This window comes from Manis javanica, chromosome 12 (genome assembly GCF_040802235.1).
Source record: "Manis javanica isolate MJ-LG chromosome 12, MJ_LKY, whole genome shotgun sequence".
Taxonomy (NCBI): domain Eukaryota; kingdom Metazoa; phylum Chordata; class Mammalia; order Pholidota; family Manidae; genus Manis; species Manis javanica.
The window spans coordinates 2,284,008-2,299,124 of NC_133167.1; the positions used below are offsets into that span (position 1 = coordinate 2,284,008).

Sequence of the window (15,117 nt, forward strand, 5' to 3'; positions counted from 1 at the left end):
AAACCCCGCCACCTGAACCATGAGGAACTGGCAGAAACCCCGCTTGAAGGCCCTCAGAGACCCAGGGCACTGTTCAGTCACTCTGCCTTTGCCAACATGTGTGGGTGCTTGCAGACAGTGTACAGAGACAAAGGGTGCCCGGGTTGGCTCAGTCTGGTGTGCCCATGAGTGAGCAGAACCAGCGGGCCTGAGTACAGGGGAGCTCCCGGGAGCAGGGACACCCTGGCGCCTGGGTACCTTCTGGCGCACGACAGCTGGTAGGGAAGGTTGCCCTTCCCCGAGGCCCCGCTGCTCAGTGCATGGTCGGGGGCTGGCAGCCCCGATGGCGGGGAGCCCCAGGCCAGGGCCAGGTTCTGTGGCTGGTGGAGTGACAGCCAGGACACGCTGGAGGGCGCCTTATTCCTCCCAGCAGAGGGCCGCTTTGGGGCGCAGGCTGGGGGCCTGCTTGCTGGCGCCTGAGGTTCATTCCCATCCTGAAGCCTCCTCTCCCTCCCTAGGACCCCTCAGGGGACAGGGCTGCCAGGGCTGCTCCCCAAAACCCTCACAGACACCCGACCCCAGGGCCCAAAGTCACCAGCTCCACCGCAACCCTGACGTCCCTGCACAGACCAGGGCCTTCCCAGAGGGCATGCGGGACCCCGCCCGTGCCACCTGCCAGCACCTGCAGGGGAGGGGGGTTGGCCTCCTGCAGCCAGGGTGGGGCTGGGGCAGACAGCCTAGACGAGCCCACGCGCCACATGCCACACACCCCACACACACCAACCCCACACCTGGGAGGGGCTGGGGAGGGTGGCCAAGGCCGTGGTTCGTTGCCTCCCCTTGTGGTGTCACAGGCAGCTGGGAGGCCTGGAGGCCCCATGCGCCCCAGGGCCTGCGAAGGGCTGCACTCCTGGCGCAGAGCCCCATGTGCTGGGAGTGAGCGGGGCAGGGCTGGGCACCCTGGGCGCCCTTCACTCTTGTGACTGTCGTGCGTGACTCCCCACGGCCACAGCTGGGCCAGAAGAGCTGGGGTGAGGGCGCCCGGCCACACTCCCGTCCTGGAGTCCCCGGCTGTGCACACACAGGCCTTGCGGAGCCCCTGGCGCCCTTTGAGCTGCTCAGAAGCAGCGCCAGTTAACCTCATGGCTGCGTGTCCACCTGGGGTTAGGACGGCCCTGTGGCTCCCCAAGCCTGGGGAGCGGGGCCTCCACCCCATCAACCAGAGAGGAAACCGCGCTGGTTCTCCATGGAGATGACACCTTGGGGCTTTGCCAGAGAAGGATCACTGGGGCTCAATAAAGGGAAAACAGCCGGGCGGGGGGGCGGGACCGGGAAAGAGAAGCTGCTTCCAGAAGGAACGGATCTATGTGTGCACTTTGATCCTGCTCTGAATTTTATTTGTTGCAACCACATCCTTTTCACTGCACCACTCAGCGAAAGGTGCTCTAAACCAGATGGAAGCAGGGACCCTTCCCACCCCCACCATAGCCTGCCCACCACCCAGGCCACGGGCTTCAGGGCAAGATGTGCAGTCGCGTCATGCTCTCGTGTAACTGGAATAAGACAAGTCAGCTCGAGGCGCCGCCTGCACTGGGATGCCCTTTGCAGAGCCCGCAGATGGCTGCCTCCGGCCAGCAGGGAGTGGCAGGATTCACCCAGCCTTGGCGGGCAGCCTGCTGAGAGCCCCGGCCTCGGAGCTGCGGACTGAACTGGTACCAATCACTGTTCATCATCACCCACTCTCTTCCCTCCGCAATGCCCACCTTCCTCCAGTTGTGCACATGGCACGGGGACGGATTTCGGGTCCCTCGTCTGCCTGTTGTTAATGGGGCAGTGAGGGGGCCACAGTGCCTGAGAGCAGAGAGGGGAGTGAGCAGAGAGCCCAGACCAAGCAAGCAGACCAGCGTCAGCCTGGCCGGCCACTTGGCTGAGCAGCAGGGAGAGCTGCCTGCCGACAGTTTCCTCTCTGCTGCTCCTGCTAGAGGCAGATGCCTCAGGATACCTGCTAGGGAAGCCCTGAAATGAACCTCTTACCTCTGAAAACCTCGTCTCTGCCACCCTTGCCCAGTGTCAGCCATGTGGCTCTGACTCACTAGCACCTTGGGACCGTCACCCGCCCTCCAAAGGGCCATCCTGTCCATGTTCACCTTTGGGAGACCCCCAGACTCAGGGTCACTAGGATGCCAGGATGATGCAAGCTGCTGGCACAGGAGGTGCCTAGGAGCTAAGGGCCCTTGAATCACACCCACTTTCAATGATTCACAAAAGACCCCCCACTTTAAGTATGTACAGTTATAAATAACACTAAGTGGGGCTTTTCCCGGGACTGCAGCCCCTTCCTGCCGGGAGCCGCGGGCTGGCCACTCCTCTGGCAAAGCCCCCGCTGCTGATGCTGTGGTGCTCTCTGCGCTCTCGGAGACCCTCCCTGGCTGCTGAGTACCCACTCTCCCTGCCTGCAACATCGCCAGCCTTTCCTCTGCCCTGCTGCCCGTGGCCTGTCGGGAGGTGTCTTGGTCAGGCTTCTCCAGAGAAACAGAATCAACAGGATGTGATTTCTTTTAAGGACATGGCTCATGCAATCGTGGAGATGCAAGTCCCAGATGTAGGGAAGGCCGGCAGGCTGGAGACCTGAGGAGAGTCGCAGTCCAGTTCCCAACAGCCGTCTGCTCGCACAATCTCCTCTCTGTTCTATTCAGGCCTCCAAGACTGATCAGAGGAGACCTGTCCACTTTATGGGGGACAATCTGCCTTACTCAAAGTCCACAGATGTAAATGTTAATCTCATGCAAAAACACCTTTACAGAAACATCTAGAATAATGTCTGAGCAAATATCTGGGCACCATGGCCCAGCCAGGCTGACCCATAAACTTAATCATCATGGGGTGATGCAGGTAATCAGTTTCCATTACGGAAGCAGCAGGGTCCTGAGCACGGCCTCACTGGAGCTGGGAGGGCTGGAAGGCAGGCGTGGGGACGCACGTCCTCCCCTAACGCTGTGTTGGGGCGCTTCCAGCCTTCCGCTTCTGGGGCGGTGCCTCCCTGAGGCCCTCCACTTCTGCTGATTCCACACCTGGCACAGCCCCAGTGGATTCGGGAAGCATCTCACCCCTTCCCCCAACAGACACACTCAGTATCCTCCCAGTAAACCAGCTGGGATGGGAACCTGTCCTTGAAGGTAACTCTTAGAATCTTTTTCCATTTCTGCCTATGCATCTCTGTTGACTTCTCACCTTTTGGGTCAATTCTGCTAATTCACACTTCTCAAGAAGACTATCCATTTCACTGGATGTTTGAACGTATTAAGATAGAGTCTGTGGCAGGAACAGTTGCATTCATAAATGTTCAACCTGCTCCCCTTTGCAACATCCCGCGACTGGTTCTGGCCAGTTCTGGCTTTGGGAAGATGTGATGTGTCACTTGTGGGCCAGAATAGAGGACAGGCAGCATGTGACTCTCCAGGTCTAGAACGTTCCGGATGGTAGCGTCTCAGTGGGCCTGGCCCCCTGGGGGTCTGGGCAGAGGAGAGTCCCTGCTGACCTACACTGGACAGGCAGCCCGAGCAGGAAATAAATCTTCTGGCGGCAAACCTCTGAGCCACCTCTGTTGGTTTTCTCTCTTTCCTAATATGAATTATTGGTATGTTTTGCCAAAAAAAATCTTCTCATCCCCAAGAAGACAAAAACATTCTCTTATATCTCCTGTAATTTTTCAGTCTTCCTTCTCAAACCCAGTCTTTAATCCAGCTGTTTTAGGGATGGAGTGCAGGGGGATGTCTCCTTTTAAGTAACATTTTTTTCCCTATGAATTGCCCCAAATCTTATATTCCATTTTCCCTGCTTATTTGAAATGCCACTCCTATCAAATGATAAATTCCTCTATATCATGGAATCTATGTCTAGAATCTCTGCTTTGGCAGCTATGTACCAACTAAACTCACAAGGTGGTTGTAGATGTCACATGTTTGGGGAGTTACTTCACTGGCCACCCAGTCACCCTCAGTTGGTGTCTATTCCGGACACACATGAGACAAAGGGCGGACCCTCATTCCAGGTGAGCCCCGGCAGGAAGGACCAAGGTACTGGAGGCCGCTGATGAGCAAACACGGGCACAGGACCTACACGGCCAAACCGTGTCCTGAGGAGGTCAAAGGGATTTGCCACACCCCCCGAAACAGTAAGAGGCCAGTTTCCCAACAATGGGCACCAAAGAGGGCGGCGATGGGGACCCGAGGGAGCCCAAGGGCCCCAGCAGAGTTCTAGAGGTGACATTCCTGATGCCAGGACAGCCTTGGACACAGACCCGATCAGCCCCGGCCTGCTCCTGGGCCTGGACTGGTCCAGGGACCGGGCTCTGGGGAAGGGCTGCGACTGCAGCCACGGGTGCCCTGCGTCCCGGCAGCAGCTCACCGTGTCAAAGACGGACCGCCTGGCTCTTCCTGCTGCGTCTTCTCGGTCCTACACCCCAGCCTCTGACAAAAGGCTGGAGGAGCAGAGGACGGAAGGTTAGCACTTCAAACGTATTCTGCCATAACAAGCTGAATCGCCTAGAAGAATCTGCACTTGTGAGGTGCCTTGGATTTTATTATTTTCTCCTGATTTTAAAATTCACTTGAATTTTACCTTGTACTTCCAGTTCCAAATGGCAGACCATAGCATTTGCCTCTTCACCACAAATCACATTGAAATGCGAAAATAAATACGGAAATAAGAACATGCTTCCCACAACACTGACCATAGGGAATGGGGCCATAACTGCAGAAGACGGGAAGTGGACAGCATCATCTGACGTAGTCCAGTCAGGCGTAAGAGACCTAGAACAGCAGAGGCTCAGGATGGGCCCCCTGGGGAGGAAGGTGGCCTCCCCGGGGAACCTCAGCAAGAACTCGTGCTTGGGACATATGTGGCTTTGAGCAGAAAAGGGGCATGGGGTGATTACGGGGAGTCACGGAAGACCTCATGGGACCTCTGGAACACGCAGAGAGTTCACCTGAGCAGCCTCCAGCCAGCGAGAAGAGCTCGCGGAGTGACGGGCCGGACGGCATAGCAGGAGCTCGGGGCCAGAGGCGTGCAGCACTTTCCTCCAGTCGCCACCGCGACAAGGAAAAAAAAGGAACCAAGGCTTGGGAGGGGCAAAGTCACGCCAGGATAAGGCCTCCCCAGGATGCACTGGCATCCAGGACATGCCAGTAATTTCAGTTAGTAAAAGCTGACCTAAGAACCATGGTCCAAGAACCAGAGGATCTCACGGGGCCAACACTACCCGCTGGCACAGCTAAGCCGTTGGCTTGGCAGTCTCACCAAACCATTCAAGGCAAAGGGAACCACATCTCATTCCTCGCAGTTCCCTGAAAATGTACTAAATTGGACTCTCAGTTGCAGATCCAAAAAGCTACCTATGTTTTCCAGGCTCAGAATATGGTCTGTGCAAATTAATATTATCTCTCCATGCTTTCTGTCAAGTTATTTTCTCTCTCCTGAGGCCACCTGTCTGCCTTTTTCTGCATATGCCATGTGCCTGGGGGGGTAGTATTCTTGTTTCTACCACAGGACTGACCCAGGAATCCCACCATATGCTTTTCTCTGGTTCCTGGGGAGCATACTGCTGGGATGGCTGGTCTCCCCTGTGCCAGCTCAGTCCTCGGGGAAGACACACTGCTGTGCTGAGCCCAGGCTGGCCCAGCCTCCCCGTGGCTGCAGCACCTTCTGTCTGGGACAGGACACGTCAATCATCAATCACTGTGTCCAGCAGATCAAGGCCCATCCAGCGGTCTGAGCCCCCAGGCTCACAGCACAGCCTGGGAACCTGGATGGCTGGCTGTGTGGGTACACAGGCCCACCAGAGCCAGACGGCACACCTGCACTACCCATCTGCCTCCTCCGCCAAGGAGCCTTCCCACTGAGGACCACACCCCTAGGCGCCCAGCACACAGCCACCTGAAGAGCCGCCAAGGGAAGGAGCTGCTGCCAGCGCTCGAGGTGGAAAGTGATGAGATCCACACTGTTTCGGGGAAATACACTCTCTGAGGAGGGATCGGGGCCAGATTGGGTAATTCATTTGCTTGAGATCCTACGACACATGGGCTTCTGGAAAGTGGGCACTGGCTGTCGAGGAGGTGCAGATTCGAGGCTCAGCTGACTCCGACAAGCTGAGTGACCTCAAACAACTCACCAGCCCTCTCGGAACCCAGCTCCTCCTCCTGGTCCATAGGCCTAAAGCCCCATGTGACGTGGGTCATGCAGGGACGTGACCCTGAGTGGGCCACCCTGGCACAAGCGGGTGCTCAGCAACGCACCACCTGTGGGCTGCGTGGGGCCGGGTCACAGATGCTCCTGGTGACCCCTTGTAGGCCCCACTCTGGCAGCAGGAGGCACGGAGTGCAGAGAACCCTCTCCACTTAGCCCAGCCCCCCCCCCCCGAGAACCCCAGGGGCCTTTCCTGCTGATTCTAAGGAGAAGGCTTCAGCCCAAAGTGTCACATGCTCTGCAAATTCGTTGCTGCAAAGTCCTCCAGACGCTGTCGACCCAGGATGGAACTAGGGAAAGAGACGCCTCCTCTCTCCGAAGTGAGACACCCCTGTGCCCCAGCACGGTGGCCGAGGCCAGGAGGCCACCACGTCCACCCGTGGAGATCTGAGGCCCCCTGCTCTGGCCTGGAGTGATTACAGACGTGTGCCCGCACGTGACCCCTGCCAGACCGCCACGGCCCTGCTGCAGACCCCACTGAACCCAGGGGCTGGAGAAGCCGCCGGCCAAGGTTCGATGTGATGGCGTCCGAGCCAGAAACGCAGGAGCAACGGCGCCATGGGGCGGCAGCAGATGGGAAGTGTACCGCCTCCCAGGTGGCAGAGCAGGGGCCTGCCGCCAAGTCGCTGCTGCCCACCTGGGGCAGACACTGCCTCTGCCCTGTCTGCCGGGAGCCCCGGAGAAGAATCCGGGATCCCGGGCCGCAGCCGGAGCCCCTCCCCCACGCCCTCCCAGGCACGGCTCTTAAACCCCTTCTGGCCTCCAGATGCGAGCCTGCGAGCTATTTCCCTTTTGTTATTTCAAGCTGGGGGCCTTGATCTTTTGCCACTTTGGAAGAAGCGGAGAAACAAAGAGGTCTGGTGCTGTTGCTTAATAGCGAGGCCGGCGTTCCCGCTCTGGGCCAGCATTCATCCGATGTGGGTGCCGACTGCAGCCCGTCCCTTTGATGGCGTGAAGCAGGGGACTGGCTTAGCTCCCCAGGCCCCCAGAGCGCTCAGCAGCGCCCTCTCCTGTCTCCTAGAGGCCTGCAGCTCAGGGAAGGAGCTGGTCAGCCTGCGCGCCTTCCTTCTTGCAGTGGCCACTGGAAAGCAAGTGGCAGACGATGATGAGGCTCCTGATGTCAGCCACAGGCTGGGCAGGGGGCATGCGCGGAGCAGCTGGGCCTGCCGGGCCCTGGACTGCACCCTGTTCGTCTAGCTGAAGGTGCAAAGTGCCCCACGAGGCCACTTTAGCTGCAACCCTTCCACCGCAAATTGGAAAGAGCCTGAACTGAGTCTGCAGGCGAGCGTTCCAACGCCAGGCACGCAGGGACTGTGCTTCCTCATTGGCCACACGGCCCTGGCTCTGAATGCAGGGCTGGGCCCAGATGGGCACACGGCAAACACCTGCTGCGTGATGGACACCCCAGCTCTGCTCCACTCCCTCGGTCCCTCCTGCCCCCAGCACGCACACTGAGAGACGGCTCCAAGCCCTCGGCTGTGACTAGGCAGCCAGGGCCCTGACGGAGGACGATGGGGCACCCCACCCTGCCGAGGCAGAGGGCGGGCTTCTTGCCGGCTGACCACTCAACCCGCAGAAGCCTGAACAGTCTGGCAAGTGAAGGAAGAGGGAAGACAAGTGCAGGCAGAGGACGGGCCAGTGGGTGCCCGGAAACACAGGGGTCCACCCGGGGACCTGAGAAGAGCTTCACACAGTTAGAACACAAACTGTCAAAGGGCTGAAACAAAGATGTGCTGAAGGGGTGGGCCGGCCACAGCCCGGTGGGTGGGGGGGGCTGTGAGTCACCCCGAGAGCTGCAGGAGCGGCGGGGGGCCCACAGAGGGGCAGGAGGCGCAGGCTGGGGGACTGCCGGCAGGTGCCAGGCTGAGGCCACCCCGCCTGGAACAGGGCACACGGCACCAAGAGGCAGCCCCGAGGACTGCCGGGAGGGTAAGAAGGATCTGAGGTTGGCCAAGGACGCACAACCGCCATGCCACCATCTCCCCCAGAGCAAGTTACAAGGCAGGGATGGGACGGGGCCCGGCTTGGCCACGTTCAAGGTGGAGTGACTGAGACAGGTGGCAAGATGCCAGGCAGGGGGCCAGCAGCATCAGGAGACCAAGAGGGTGGTCCGGGCTGGAGGCACCGATGGGCCTGAAGCCACGCGGATATGGGGAAGCAGAGGTTGGGGAGGGAGGGGGTTCACACAGGCTTCCCTATCCAAGGGCCGGCTAAGAAGTGGGAAGGCGGGTGAAGTACAAGGAGAGGGTCCCGAGGGTGGCTTGGCCCACCCTAGGGAGACAGCCACCTAGGCAGGCCCCCTGCCGCAGACGGAGGGAAAGGTCATCGCAGACTGGTCCCCGCCCCGAAACACTTCTCTCCCTTGGTCCCCATAAGCCTGCTCCTCACCCCACACCGTCCGGTCCTGGGACTCAGGCTGTGGCCACACTTCCTGAGCCTATGGAGATGTGGGCCTGAGCAGTGTACCAAAGATCCACAGCAGGTACCTTTCTTTCTAGATGCCTTTGATTTGCACAAGGCGCCACCGATCGAATGGGAGCAGAGTACTGGGCTGGCGTCCCCTTCGGTCCCACCTGTGGGTCAGCAGTGACATCTCCTTTCGGCCTCATTCACTCTGCTGAGTGATTGACGTCACACCTGAGCACCTCCCCGACGGTGGGGCAAGTATCGGCCCGATATAAAAAGGAGTATTTTATGCTTGTCAACATAACATAAGTGATTATACCGGCATCGCCCTCAGCACCACCACCACCACCACGGCCACCGTCACCATCGTGATCCTGCTCTAGAAGTCCTGCCGCCCCACCGTCCCACCAAGTGGTCTTCCTGGGAGAGAGAACACACTGGCCCCCGACACAGCCCACCCCAATTACAGGCAAGTTTGCTAATAGGAAGCTCTTTGCCTTCGTGTTTATAGTTTCCCTTGTCATCGGCTTCCCCAGCCGCGGCAGCAAAAATAAGTTGACTCCCTCTTCCTGTGACATTTCTTCAAAAATGTTAAGACAATCACTGTGCGCCCCAAGTCCTTTTTATTTCAGACCAAATAGTCTCTTCGACCATTTTACTTTTCTTTTAAATAACATTTTAATCACAAAGCACATATTCATCATTAAAAAGTTTAGAGAAAGAGCAAAGCCCCTAAAAGAAAAACAATTACTCCTAAATCCCACCACCTACTCAGTGTTTTTGCTGTTGCATTTCTTCTATTATTACATATAATAAATATATACATATTTACCAAACTGCATGATTCATCTCGGGACCTTTCTCATGTAACAGATCGATAACACACTCACCAAACACCCTTCTAAAATCACGTCCTTCGCCTCTTCCTAGCACCTCTAACAGTCCTGCCTTCTCCTTACTAACCGCAGTCTCTGAGAAGCCGCTGGAAGAGAATTCTGCAGCCTCCACACCACACACTCCCTTCACCTGCACTGTGTCCATGTCCTGGGCCCTCCCACCTGTCCCTGCTTCTCCCTATGGCCACCCCCACTGCCCAGAGGCCCCCAGCTCACCTCTGCAGGGATGGTCTCCTGGCTTGCCCCTCTCTCCAGCATCTCCTGCTGTCATTCTCTGCAGCACGGAAACCTCTGCAATTCCTCCTCTCTGACCCCTTCCTCCTCCAGCACCCCAACCCCCTGCTGGCTCCCCCAGATAGCAGAGCCCCCGACTGGCTGCTGGGACTCAGCGCCTCCATTTGTCTCCATCACGGCCATCCAACCCATCTCCTCCAGATGCGCACATGGCGCTGGGAATCAAGGCCACCAGACTGTTAACAGAGCTTTGGGTTTCTGGATGATTCCTGCATTTCATCTTACCCTCTCACTATAAAGATGAGAAGCACGGCCCGGCACAGCCTGGGGTCTGGCCCACCCCTCTCATCTGGGAAGCGGTCAGGCCAAGGGCGCTGGCTGCTGGGCCGCCCACTGCCTCCTGCCATCTCCACCCAACCTCCCTTTGTGATCCGCGGATGCAGGACAGCGTGCGTCCCCACACAGAGGAGTGGGGTGGGGGGGGAGGTCAAGTGCTGGGGCCCTGGTCCAGCTTTACCACCTGGGTTTGCACCAACCTGGGCATACTAGTTGCTTCTCTGAGCGCAAGTTTCCCCAGATGGTTATCATGAGAATTAAGGAGGCATGAGGGCTGCCTGTGCAAAGCTTTGCCCCAGAAGGGCCTTACAGACATGCTACTGTGGGCTGTGCGGCAGGAGGGCAGGCCCCAACAAGGGGGCTGTGGGGACAGCAGTGCCTGCCACCCAGGTCACCTTGGGGGATGAGGGTGCCGTGACTGGGCCCTCAGGGGGTGGGGCCCCAAGTAAGTGGGAGCTCTTCAGGGTTCCAGAGACAAGCCGAACTTGACCTGGGCAGAGCCATCCCGTGACCAGGGGCCCAAGCAGCCTCCACTTCGTGCTAAGCCAGGCCTCTAGAAATGGGAGAAGAAAAGACCCATTCAGGATAAGAAGGAAAATGTGGGTAAGCGAGGGCAAGTGCAGCCCGGAGGGGCACAGGGCTAAGAGCTGGCTTCCTGTCCCACCCTGTCACTGATCACCAGGGCTCACTGACACACCTGGGCCTTGCGATGAGGTTGGGCCAGGTACTGCCCCACAGACAAGAAGGTGTGTGTGTGCACATGGCGGGGACTGGGGTGGGAGGGTATGCGCTCCCCCCCCACCCAGGAAGGGGAGCCAAATTCCTCAACAGATTCCCACGGCACCCAGCACGGAAACCTGAACAAGAACCTCCAGGTTCACGGCCCCAGACCCCATGGCGGGTGCAGCTTCCCTGGGCGGGCTGGGCTCCTCCAAGAGCAGATGCAGCCCCAGAGCCAGCAGGGGCCCCTGCAGGATGGTGAGGACACCCCAACTTCTCCTGTGCGCCCCCTGGAAAAGAAGGGCTGCAGGATCCTTGTCTAGATACCGTTGAGTGGAGAATAGCTGAAAAGGCCCCGGGAGAGGTGAGCGCAGTGAGTAAGTGCTGCAGAAACTGTTCCTGATCCGCCAGACCTCAGAGTTGACATTTAATTGATGAGTCGCTCTGTGTAAAAATAAACAGAGAGATGACCCAGGTCGGCTTCACACCACAGAGGGCGGGGGAAGGAGCTGAATCTGCACCCCACATGGGGAGGCCAGGAATGCGTGTGGATCTGCATGTGTGTGCAAGTGTGTGTCTGTGTAAGTAAATACATGGACGTGTGTGTGAATGTGTTCTGACATCAAGTGCTCAGGCCCTCTGCCTGGGGAGGTGGAAGCCCTCCGAGTGAGAATCAGATGCGGTTCTGTGCACGACAGAAAGTCCACGTCCCATTAGAGCTTCCTGCCCTCACTGCAGACTTCTAGTTTCGGCAGCTTCTGGGGTTTGCTGAGTTTTTAGAAGGCGCTGACCATTATCCCATCAAGTATGAACCATGAACTGTGCATGTTTCCATTTAAACCTCCCAAGTCTAAAAGGGCATGTAATTCCATGCAAACCATTGAAATCCTGCAGAATTCTGAGGAAACAGTCTATTGCTTTCATGTCATTCCTTCCTGAACCTCCGACAAGATGGGAATTCTTTCCCAGTGAGTCTCCTGCTCCAAAGATGGATGGATATTTCAGCACAGCAAGAGCTTTGATGTGAGAATTGCCGTCATTTGCGCTAACAGACGTGGCTGCCCCAGGAGTGGACTGAGATTTTCTGTTAATTAGCTTTGACGAATTCCAGGGCTAAGGCAGTTTTGCTCCATCTTGGATGGCAAAAGAAAGAAAAGTTGCGAAGTCACATTTATCAAAATACTGTATATTCTTACGTAAGTCAAATCCCAAAACACTCTCCCTCTATCTGCTACTATAAAAAAAAAAAAAGATCAAGTTCTCTGCAGTCAGGAAGAACTGCAACCTCATGATGGGCTCTGGAGGAAACCAGCTCAGGACATGCAGAGAGGACTCCAGGGCCTGGGGCTGAGGGAGGCGCCACACGGCCTGGACGCGTAAGACAAGGACTTTTGCTCTTGATGATTTGGGGCAAATGGAAAACCCTTATGAAACTGTTGCCCTCCAAGATGAGTATACACAAGATACCTGGCATTTTAACTTATGAAAAAATTCAAAATCATTTTCCATAAGTTAAAATCACAACATAACAAGTAAGAAAGATGAAAAGTACACTTCAACACACTTACTTCAAGAAAAAAACTGCTTCATATAATCAAGAAAATTAAAGAAAAAAATGCAAAAACACATACCTCTAGCTACATTTTTAAACGTTTCATATATAAGCCACTGTGCTAAGTAAGCACTGTACTTACATCATCTTACTTAACCCTTAAATTAAGAACTATTTCCATTTTACAGATAAGGAAACTGAGGCCCAAAGAAGTTAATTGATAATTATAATAACAATAAACATAAATGGGACAAATTCACTCTTCCCATTTCTATTTGCTGTGTGACAAATCACACCAAAATGTAATGTTGTAAAAGCCATTTTACTATGTTCACAGTTCTGTAAGTCAGGAATTGGCACAGGCACCACGAGGAAAGCTCATCTTGTCCTTATAAGATGAGACACCAGGGAGCTTGCTCCCTCCGTCATGTGCAGACACAGTGAAAAGGCAGCTGCCTGCACGCAAGGGACAGAGCTCTCCCCAGAAATGGAGCATGCTGACACCCTGGTCCTGGACTTCCAATCTCTAGAACTATGTAAGAAAATTAATTTCTATTGCTTAAGCCATCCACCCTGTAGTATTTTGTATGGCAACCCAGCACTTTTCTCTCTTCCAGTGGCTCCTCCACATAGGCAGCTGGGACTTCCTCCTAGCACAGTGGACTTCTCACATGGTGGCCATACACCCTGACCCTCTCCCAGGCAAGCATTCCAAGACACCAAGACAAAAGTTCCTCCCAACCTGGCCTCGGGTACCATGCAGCACCAATTTCCCTGTTGGCCGAAACAGTTACAGAGCCTATCTAAATTCAGGAGAGGGGGAGCCATAGACTCCATCTTTTGATAGGAGGAATATCAAAGAATTTGTGACCATCTTTATCCACTATACTAACTTTTTAAAAGAAAAAGTCACTCAGAAATCAGGAAAGTTTACAACTTCATACTGCATGCTTTTCAGCTAACGAAAAGAATACATTCCTAAATAACCAATGGGCCAAAGAAAAAATGAGAGGGAAATTAATAAGTACTTTGAGATAAATGAAAATGAAAGAATGGCAGGCCAAAACTTACAAGATGCAGCCAAAGGAGTGGTCAGAGGGAAATATGAAGCTATAAATGCCTACATTAAGAAGGACCCTTGGGTGGTAGCCAGAGCTGTGGGATGAGGGGTGAGTTAAATGGGTGAAGGTGGTCGAAAGGTACAGACATTAGTTATAAGATCAATAAGTTCTGGGGATGGAATGTATAGCATGGCAACTATAGTTAACATTACTGTACTGCATATTTGAAAGCTGCTAAGAGAGTAAAACTTAAAAGTTCTAATCACAAGAAAAAATTTGTAACTATGTGTGGTGGTACAGGTAACTAAACTTATTCTAATCATTTCACAATATACACATAAGTCAAATCACTATGTTGTACACCTGAAATTAATACAATGCTATATGTCAATTATATCTCAATTTTAAAAAAAAGGACAATCTCAAACCAATAGCCTAACTTCCCACCTTAAGACACTAGAAAAAGAAGAGCCAACTAAACCTAAAGTAAGCAGGAGGAAGGAAATAATTAGATTGGAGCAGAAATTAGTGAAATTAGAAAATAGAGAAAATCAGTAAAAACAAAAGCTGTTTCTTTGAAAAAAATCAACAAAACTGACAAACCTTTAGCTAGATTAACCAAAAAAGAAGACTCAAATGACTAGAGTCAGAAATTAAAAAGGAGACATCATTACTGACCCTGCAGAAATAAAAAGGAGCTATTGTATACCAACTATATTAAAAAGGAACTACTATATACCACAAACTATGCAAACAATATACATATCATATATTTTATATATATATATATGTCATAATCGTGACAATAAATTATATAACTTAGGTGATATAGGCAAATTCCTAGAAAGACACAAACTACCAAAACTGACTTAAGAAGAAATAGATAATCTGAATAGACCTATATCAAGTGAAGAGACTGAAGTAGTAATCAAAAAACTAACCCCAAGAATAAGTTCAGACCCAGATGGGTTCACCACTTAATCCTAAAGAAGAATGAACACCAATTCTTCACAAATTCAAGGAAAGAATACTTCCCAACTCATCCTATCAGACTATTACTATCCTGAAACTAAAACCAGAAAATATCACAAGAAAACTATAGACCAATATCTCATGTGAATATAGACACAAAAATCATCAATAGAAACAAAAATACTAGCAAACTGAATCTAATAACATAGAAAACAATTATACACCATAATCAAGTGGGATTTGTCCCGAGAATTCACGGCTGGTTCAACATCTAAAAATTAATACATCATATCAACACAGTAAAAAATATAAATCACATGATTATCTCAACAGAGGCAGAGAAAGCATTTGACAAAATCTCCAACACCCGTTTGTGATTAAAAAATTCAACAAACTAGGAACCAAAGGGAAGCTCCTCAATCTGATAGCGCTCCAAAGGCCCCCAGCTGGGTTTATACATGATGGTGAAAGGCTTCCTCTCTGAGACCAGGAACCAGACCAATATATTTGCTTCCACCATTTTTCAGCACAGCAGTAGAGGTTCCACCCAGGGCCAACCTGGCAGGTTAAAGACGGCCACAAGTGTTTTGACATTCCTTCTATCACACCAGCTATAAATAGAGGCCATTTTACTTCTTCCTCTCCAATCTGGGTGCCTTTATTTATTTCCTGGCTGACTGCCACCTGGGGGCCTGAATTCCTTGTCACACTTTCCATG

General features: G+C 53.6%; 1 long non-coding RNA gene across 2 annotated transcripts in view; it reads right to left on the minus strand.

Annotated features, from left to right (window-relative positions):
• Nucleotides 1-15,117, minus strand: part of LOC140844884 (uncharacterized) — a 145,403-nt gene that overhangs the window by 92,322 nt on the left and 37,964 nt on the right. The window contains exon 3 of one of the 2 annotated variants that reach the window (XR_012123405.1): nucleotides 8,090-11,947. The exons of the other annotated variant lie outside the window; for it this stretch is intronic. This is a non-coding gene — a long non-coding RNA (uncharacterized lncRNA). Of the gene's footprint in view, nucleotides 1-8,089; nucleotides 11,948-15,117 lie in introns of those variants that run through there. 2 annotated transcript variants of the gene reach the window in all.